Source organism: Rattus norvegicus, chromosome 8, assembly GCF_021556685.1.
Source record: "Rattus norvegicus strain SHRSP/BbbUtx chromosome 8, alternate assembly SHRSP_T2T, whole genome shotgun sequence".
Taxonomy (NCBI): Eukaryota; Metazoa; Chordata; class Mammalia; order Rodentia; family Muridae; genus Rattus; species Rattus norvegicus.
Genome location: NC_141541.1, coordinates 79418817 through 79427185, shown reverse-complemented (window position 1 = coordinate 79427185; position 8369 = coordinate 79418817).

The window sequence follows — 8369 nt, the reverse complement described above, 5'->3', positions numbered from 1 at the left end:
CACTGGACCCTGGCCCAAAAGCTTCCTGCACTGACCGGATTTTTGTCAACTTGACACAAGCTCGGGTCATCTAGGGAGGAGGATCCTTAGTTAACAAAATGCTTCTGCAACAACTAGGGCAGTAGCCAAGTCAGTGATGACTTTCTTGATTAATATTGTATTTGTTTGCCTTCTATTGTTGTGGAGGGAAAGGCCACAGCCCAGGGCAACTTGGAAAGAAGAAGATTTATTTGGCTGACATATCCCAAGTCACACAGTCCATTGAGGGAAGTCAAGGCAGGAACCTGGAGGCAGGAACTGAAGCAGAGGCCATGGAGGAATGCTGCTTATTGACTTGCTCCTCCTGACTTGCTCAGTTTGCTTTCTAATACACCCCAAGACTACCTGCCCAGGGACAGCACCACCCACAGGAGGCAGGGCCCTTTGATGTGAAGGAGTGGGAAGCTCTGAGATTTTGTAAAGTAGACAAAACGTCACATGTCTGGGAAAACTGAAAGTTACAAATTCTCAAGAGCTCCTCCCTGCCTTAGGGTTTCTGCTGCTGTGAATAGACCCTGTGACCAAGGCAACTCTTACAGTGGACATTTTCCTGGGGCTGGCTCTCATTTCAGAGGTTTTGGTTTTGGTTTCAGTCCATTATCATCATGATGGGAAGCATGGCATCAAGAAGGCTGCTGCTGGAGGAGTTGAGAGTTCTACATCTCGATCCAAAGGCAGCCAGGAGGAGGATCTCTTCCACCCTGGGCAGAGCTTAATCGTATGGTCAAATCACACCCCTACAACAAGGCCACACATCCTAACAGTGCAGCTTCCCATGAGCCCAGCATAGTCAAACCACCACACACCCCAAGGTATTAGAAGCAGCAAAACAACTGCAGAGGAAGATTCTGACAGCCAAGCTGCGGAGAGATTCCCAGATGGTTGAGCTGCCTGCAAGTTGTGCAGAAACCTTCAGCAGCGGGGCTCTTGTGTGTTGTCATGTTGTTGAGGCAAGGCTTTCTCATGATGCAGCTGCTTTGAACTGTACCCCACTCCTGAAAGTAACCCTCATCCATGAACTTCGTTAAACAGAGCTGTTCCCATTCAGAGGAAGTATCTATACCTGAGCCTGATGAATGGATTCCAGCAGTAGCCCCTCCTGGGTTCAAAGCCCAAGCTCTACACTGCTGGCAGGAGCCTGTCCCTAGGTGGTCTGCTGTCAGTCACCTGTCTGATCTCCATCACTGCTCTGGGTATTAATCAGCTTGGGGATTCTGGAGGCAAACTAGCCTCAGCTGCAGTCCTCGGACTACGGATAGCTTGGTGTGCAGCCTTTGATCTCTGTAAGCCTTGATTTCCACAATAAGGAAAGAAAAACGAAATCTATCTCTTGGGTTGCATTGTGGGCAAAGATGCAAACACCATCACATTTACATGGGGGTTCTTAGTAAATGGTGGCTTTGCTGTCCTTCTCTGTGCCCTTGGTCAAATGTCAGAAGTCCCTTCCAAGGGTCTCTCCATTCAGAAACTGGATGAAACATACAGAAACTATTCTGTACCAGGCATCATTATAAGTACTGGAAATATACGGGAAGGAAACAAAATCCTTGCCTTCCTGAAACAGACCCCTAATAAAACTATAATAGTCAGGGCTGGAGAGGACTCAGTGGGTAAGAGCATTTGCTGTTCTTGCAAAGGAATAAATTTTGGTTCCCAATAACCACACTGGGTGGCTCATGATCACCTGTAACTATCTCCAGAAGATCTGACACCATCTTCTGGCCTCCATGAACACCTGTACTCATGTGTACACACACACACACACACACACACACACACACACACACACACACACACTTTCTTTTTCAAGGATAATAGTTTACTAGAGTTGTTACGACAACGTGTCACATACTGAGCAGCTTAAACAACAGGCTTGTCTTGCTTCTCTGGAGTCTACAAGTCTCAGATCAAGAGCCAGCAAGGGTAGTCACAGTGAGAGCTATGGGGGCGGGGGGGGGGGAGTCTGCCCTAGAGGCTCTTCCTTATCACCCAGGCCTAATGCAATGCTTAGCATGGTTTGCCTTGTGGCTTTATGCCTCTAACTCTGTCTTTTGCTTCACACGGTGTATCCCTTGTGTTAGGTCTATCTCTGTCTAAATGCCCCCACACCCTCACCACCTTTTATAAGGACAGTGGCTGCACAGCATTAGGGCTTACCCTAAGAACTCATTTTAATTTATGAAGACATTGCTTCCTAATAAACTCACATTCTGCATGCTGTGGTTTGAGGTGAAATGTTCCCTGTGTGCTCATTGGTTCCCAAATTGTAGGATGGACAGTGGTGGAACCTTTAGGAGGGGGAGGCCCACTGGAGAATGTGGGCCATTCGGTGCAGTGGTCCTCTGCAAGAGCAGAGGATCCGAGTTCAGCTTCTATCATCCACATTGAATAGATCATGCCTGCCTATAAGTCCATCTCCAGGAATCGCATGCTTTTCTATGACTTCAGTGGGCACTCACACACACACGTGCTTGCCCACACTCACACACACATAAGTACATTCCCTGCACTCACACACACTCATGTGCATGCCCACACTCACACACACTCATGTGCATACACATGCTCATGTACATGTACATACCCATACTCACCCACACACATATGCATGCCTATGCACACACGAGTGTGCGTGTGTACCTACTACCCTCACCCCACATACACATACATTTTAAAAAATAAAAGCAAATATCTTTCTTTTAAAAAGCTGTCTCTCCCCTGTCACTCACTTGTCTGCCGTGTGGCGTTGTAGGCAAGGGAGAGCTGCTCCCCCCTGGCCTCTTGCCACCTATGGCAGGCAGGAGAACTGGCCCAGAGGTCATGAGAGTGGGAGAGTTGGTCTTATGCTTCACCAACTGCAGTACTTGGGAGACTGGGCTCTGCACCTCACCCGGGCAGCACAATAGGGCTGGCCTTGTTGGTGTGGGTGCTGGTGAGCCCGCCCCAAGGTCAGGAGAGAAGGAGAGCTGGCTTTGCCTCCTTGATGGGTGTAGCATTGGGTGAGATAGCCCCAGCAGTGCTGGAGGGCCCATCCTGGTATTGTGTTTGGGAGTGGGAGAGCTGGCAGGCTGACCAGCTCAGCCACTGTCCAATGCCTAGATCCAGGGCTTTGAGTTGGCCTTCTCTCTAACATCTACTCCATCAGTGGACTGCTGGAGTAAACAAAGGGACTGGTCCTGCAGATCCAAAGCTGCAGGATCTCCATGATATCAGGCAACAACTGGATATCCATGAGGAGTCTCAGTGAGAATCCAGTATTGATAGTGTAGCAGAAGCCAGAGGCCTCGAACCAGACCACTGTCTCATTGCAAGGAACACTCGCAGGTAAAGAAGGGTGGACAAAAGGGTCTACTGAGGAGCACACTGTGACACACGATAGCTTCCACAACAAGAATTTTTTTCTTTAAGAGGGGAGGTTGCAAGGGCAAAGGGCAGCTATGAAGAGACAGGAGGACGACTGGGGTTGGAGCACATGATGTGAAATTTAATAAAACATTAAACAATTTTTTTAAAAAAGCAGTTGTTCTTTGATACCCTTCTCCTTTCCCTTTCTGCACTCTACAAAGTAAAGACCTCAATGGGGGCTTTCTCTCCCTCTTGGAATGAAGAGAACATGGTGCTCCCACAGGTGTGAAATCACAGCTCTAGCTCCTCTCTATGGTCTCCAGCTTGGTCACATGCCAGCGTCAGTATACGTGGTGGCTTCCGGTACCTGTGGCCTGACCTCAGACATAGACAAATGGTTTTACTCCGAGTCCTGAGGTTCCTCTTTTACACAGGCAGCTCCTATAAATGGAAAGAGCATCTCTTTGTGAAATTGACTATCTCCTGCAGCTTAAGTTGGAAGAACATTTACTTATCTGGCCCCAGGGAATCGTAAACATCTTGCAGCATGTGTTCGCCACTGCTACTCACCACCATTCATTTTTACTATCAGAAATTACAAAAGACTCCACTAGGATTCTCCTCCAGTGAATCAAACCAATGGGCTCGGATTTCCTTGTCTCGGGCCTCAGAGGAATGGTACCATTGGTTCTGGTTGGTCCCCTTCAAATGCATAGCATCTCTTGATGGGGGAAAAAAAGAACAGAAAGCAGCCACTGGGAACACGTTTCATTGAAAAACATTCGTAAATTCCCAAGCGGAGGACAGTCAACTAATGAAAAGGATCCGTGTTTGCCAAGTGTTGGGGAGGGGTGGATAGACAGAGCACGAAAGAGTGTTGGGATACTGAATGACTGTGTGTGGTCCTGCAGTGGAGACCATATGTTATCACTAAAACTCAAGCGGTATGCAACCCCAAGAGTGAGCCCTGGTGTATACTGTGGACCTTGAGTGATGAGGGTGTGTCCATGTTGATTTTGTCAGTTCTAACAAATGTAGCCTTTTGTGTGAATTTTGAAGGGAGAAAAAGGCTGTGGTGTGTGTGTGTGTGTGTGTGTGTGTCCATGAGGGTGCTCAAAGGGGTGCATGTGTATGTACTTGGAGACCAGAGGGCCAATCTTGTGTGCCGTCCATCTTGGGCTTTTTAAGACCGAACATTTCCCTAGCCTGGAATTCATCAAGTAATGTAGACTGGCTGGTCAGTGAACTTCAGAGATCAGCCTCTCTGCCTTCCCAATGCTTCAGGGATGTTTCATGTGGGTGATAGGCATCAAACTTGAGTCATTGGATGTGTGCCTGACTGAGCTACCTCCCCAGCATGGACACTGTCTTTCAAGACTGGTAAAGCGAACAGCTGTCCCCCATCCCCTCACCCTGAACAGCTACAGATTCCATTCATTCCCATGGCCATCTGCCCATCTCCCCTGTCTCTCCCCACACCTGATCCTGAACCCCATCCCCATCCCCTCTCCTACCCATTTCCCTCCCTTCATCTGCCTCCTGAGACTATTTTATTCTCCCTTCCAAGTGAGATTCAAGCATCCTTGCTTGGACCCTCCCTCTTGTTTAGCTTCATTGGCTCTGTAGTGTACAGCATGGGTATCCTGTACTTTATGGCTATTTACCCACTCATAAGTGAGCACATACCATGCATGTCTTTTTGGGACTGGGTTACCTCACTTAGGATGGTACTCTCAAGTTCCAATTCATTTGCCTATAAAATCCACAGCTGTTCTCTGAGAGGTTCTATCCAGTAGCTGACCCAGACACATGCAAGAGACCCACAGCCAAACACTGGATGGAACTTGGGGATTCTTATGGAAGAGTTGAGGGAAAGATTTCGGGTCCCAAAGGAGATAGGAATTCCATAGGAAGACCAACAGAGGCAACTAACCTGGACCCTAGGGGGCTCTTAGAGACTGAACCACCAGCCAAAGAACATACACTGCTGGACCTAGGGACCCCCTGCACATACATAGCAGCTCAGTCTTCATGTAAGTCCCAAACAACTGGAACAGAGGCTATCCTTAAAGGTGTTGCCTATCTGTGGAATAAGTTCTTCTAGCTGGGCTGCCTTGTCTGGCCCCAGTGGGCAAGGATGCACCTTGCCCTACAAAGACTTGATGTACCAGGGTGAGGGAATACTGGGGGTGGGGGAGACTGTTGGAAGGCAGAGATTGGGATATAAGGAGAATAAGAAAAGTAGACAGCTGTACACAGAGTTTAGCAAGTCCCAAGATAAATACCCTTGCATGCTACCCATCTCTCAAGAGTAAGTAAGCCCACCCAGGTCCCAGAGCCACTTGTTCTAGGCCTCTTTAACCGCATCAGGATACTCACAGCACCACTCCTACAGGTCTGTCTGTCCTGACCCTGCCAGTCACTGCTTTTTTCCCCTTTGTTACTCTGCCATCTGCTAATCAGGTCAGACATCTCTCAGAGACCTCACACGCATTGTGCTTCATTGACCACCATCACCATATCCCTTGTCTATCTCCACAGATGACCATGAAGATCAACAGAAAAAAGCCTTTAGTCCTGTCCCAGCCCAGATACTGGTCCATGTCTCTGTGATCACTCAATAGATAAGGTCACCCTCACCCCTACCCTTCAACTTGAACTCTTAGCCCTGGTGTGCAGTCATTAACAGCCTCCCATACTGCCTTTCTGTTCAGCAGAATGTTGGCTTCATATCCAAGTCAAACCCCAGTAGTCAGATAGGTTTCTTACAGTGCTGGGACAAAGGAACTTTGCACATGCTAAGTAAGTGCTCTACCACTGAGTTGAGACCCCTAACCTCCATCAACCAGGGTTGAGTCCTCAGCACCTCTACTTGAGTCAACAAACTGTGAGAAATGATGTGATACAGTCCTGAGCCTTGACCATAGACCTGCTGTCAGCCCTCATAAGCCCAGAGTCCTTTAAGTATGTGTACCCACATCATAAATGCTAGGAAGGTGGTAATCTCTTCCAGGAGAGTGGGATGGAGGTTGTGCTGGTCCATGAAAATCAATTTCTAGAACAACTTTGGAGATTAGCCAACCCTGCTAGTATTGCTGTAGTAGAGGGAGGGGGTGGAAGGGATGTTCCTTTCTCAGAGGTTGGGCTGCTTGAGGAAATCTCTCTACTCAAGGTCCCTAGGAAGACAACTTTGTTCTTCCATAATTAAACAAGTGAGTGCATTTGGAGCTTTGCAGAATGTTCATTTCTTGAGGTTTAAGTGTGAAGTGTTACCCGCAGACTCATGGATTTGAAACCTTAGTCTCCACATGATGGTGCTGCTTGGGAACTTTGTTAAAACTTTGGGTGATGGAACCTCACTAGAAGAAGGACAACACTGAGAGAGAGAGAGAAGGGAGAGAGAGGGGGAGGGGAGACTCTAAGGCTTTACAGCCAACCCTACTTCCTGTTCAAGCTCTGCTCCAGATAGAATATGACCAGCAGGAAGCTTTCTGCTCCTATTGCCATGCCATCCCCACCATGGTGGACTCTGTTCCCTGAAACTGTGAGCCAAAAATAAACCCTTCCTCTCTTAAGTTGCTTATTGTCCAAATATTTTGTCATAGAAACACGAAAAATAACAATTAATAATATGTCATCTCCACCTCTCTCTAGATGAGGACACAGTCCTCATGCTCTCATTGTTTTTCTACCTAACACTATCTTCATATGGACCAGGGGGAACCACTGGAATAGGTGATGGCAGGAAAGTGGAGATTGTTTCTTTATTCAGTTGTCCAGAAAATACCAAAGTCTTGGGCTGGGTCTGCTTCACACCCAAGAAGCCCTCTGACCCCTCATGCATCCAGCAGATTCCTGAGCTTGGCACTGACTTGCCCTTCGTTGTTTAGTCAATGGTCTATCTTCAAAGGAGAAGTCACAGATCTGTGTGAGTCGTTTGAACCCCACTTCAATTATCTGTTCTTTTTCTGAGTATGCTTTCGTTTGTGGGAGAAGAAAAGCCTAGGCTTTCAAGTGGCCCAAGTGGGACCTTACCAAAGATTAGCTTTCTTCTGGAATGAAAACAGCACCTTCAACTTTCATAGTCTGTTTTGATAGCTAATACACTATTTCTGAGGTTGTCTACACATTCTTGTAGGTTAAGTAAGGAACAGAATCAGTTCCCCATTCAACAATTCAAGGTGGGGAGGAAAACTGGTACACCAAGATGAAGAAATTGGCATTTTCTCTTTTGATTATTCTAATTTGATTATTTCAAATTTACAAATAGTTGTAATGTGATGAGAGGAAATTAATTTTACTATAATTATTCATGTGTTAGGTACAAATTTAGAACAAATTTAGCTAATTTAAATACCTCATAATATTGTAAATTTGCCAGGTAAATGAAGTATTAAAAAGGTAAATATATTAATTCATAACTGTAGTTAGAGATCTTTAGGGGCGGGCAATGACCAGGTTTGTAAATAGGACTAATTTTAATCAGTGCCCATGAGTTAATTGACAATCAATGAACATGTAAAAATATTACTTTTCCAACAAAAACCATGAGCTGTATAGATAGAAGACTTGAATGTTGAGTTTAAATGCATAAAGACAGCTAGCCTCGCATGCATGAACTCAGTGTCCAATGAAAGGCATCAGAGACAGATGAAAGAGACAGAGATAGAGAGCTGTTTATCAATACTGTCTTCTCATGTCAGTAAACATCAACCTCTTTTTACATTATACAGAAAAACAGTGACAAAAATCTCAGTCACTTTTGACTCCTGTCATTCACTCATGTCAACCCCAGGAAGAATCCAGCCCTGTCGTCACAGCCTCTCCTGCTGCCACTGACTAAGCCTGCATCCTCTCTCTTGTATCATCACCTAATTGGTTCCCTCCTACCTCAGTCCAACTCAGCTAGCAGCTCACCATGTAGGGAGAGCCAGGACATGCTGCTTTTGCACTGGGAATACTTTAAGAAAAAGCTGGGGACCTCA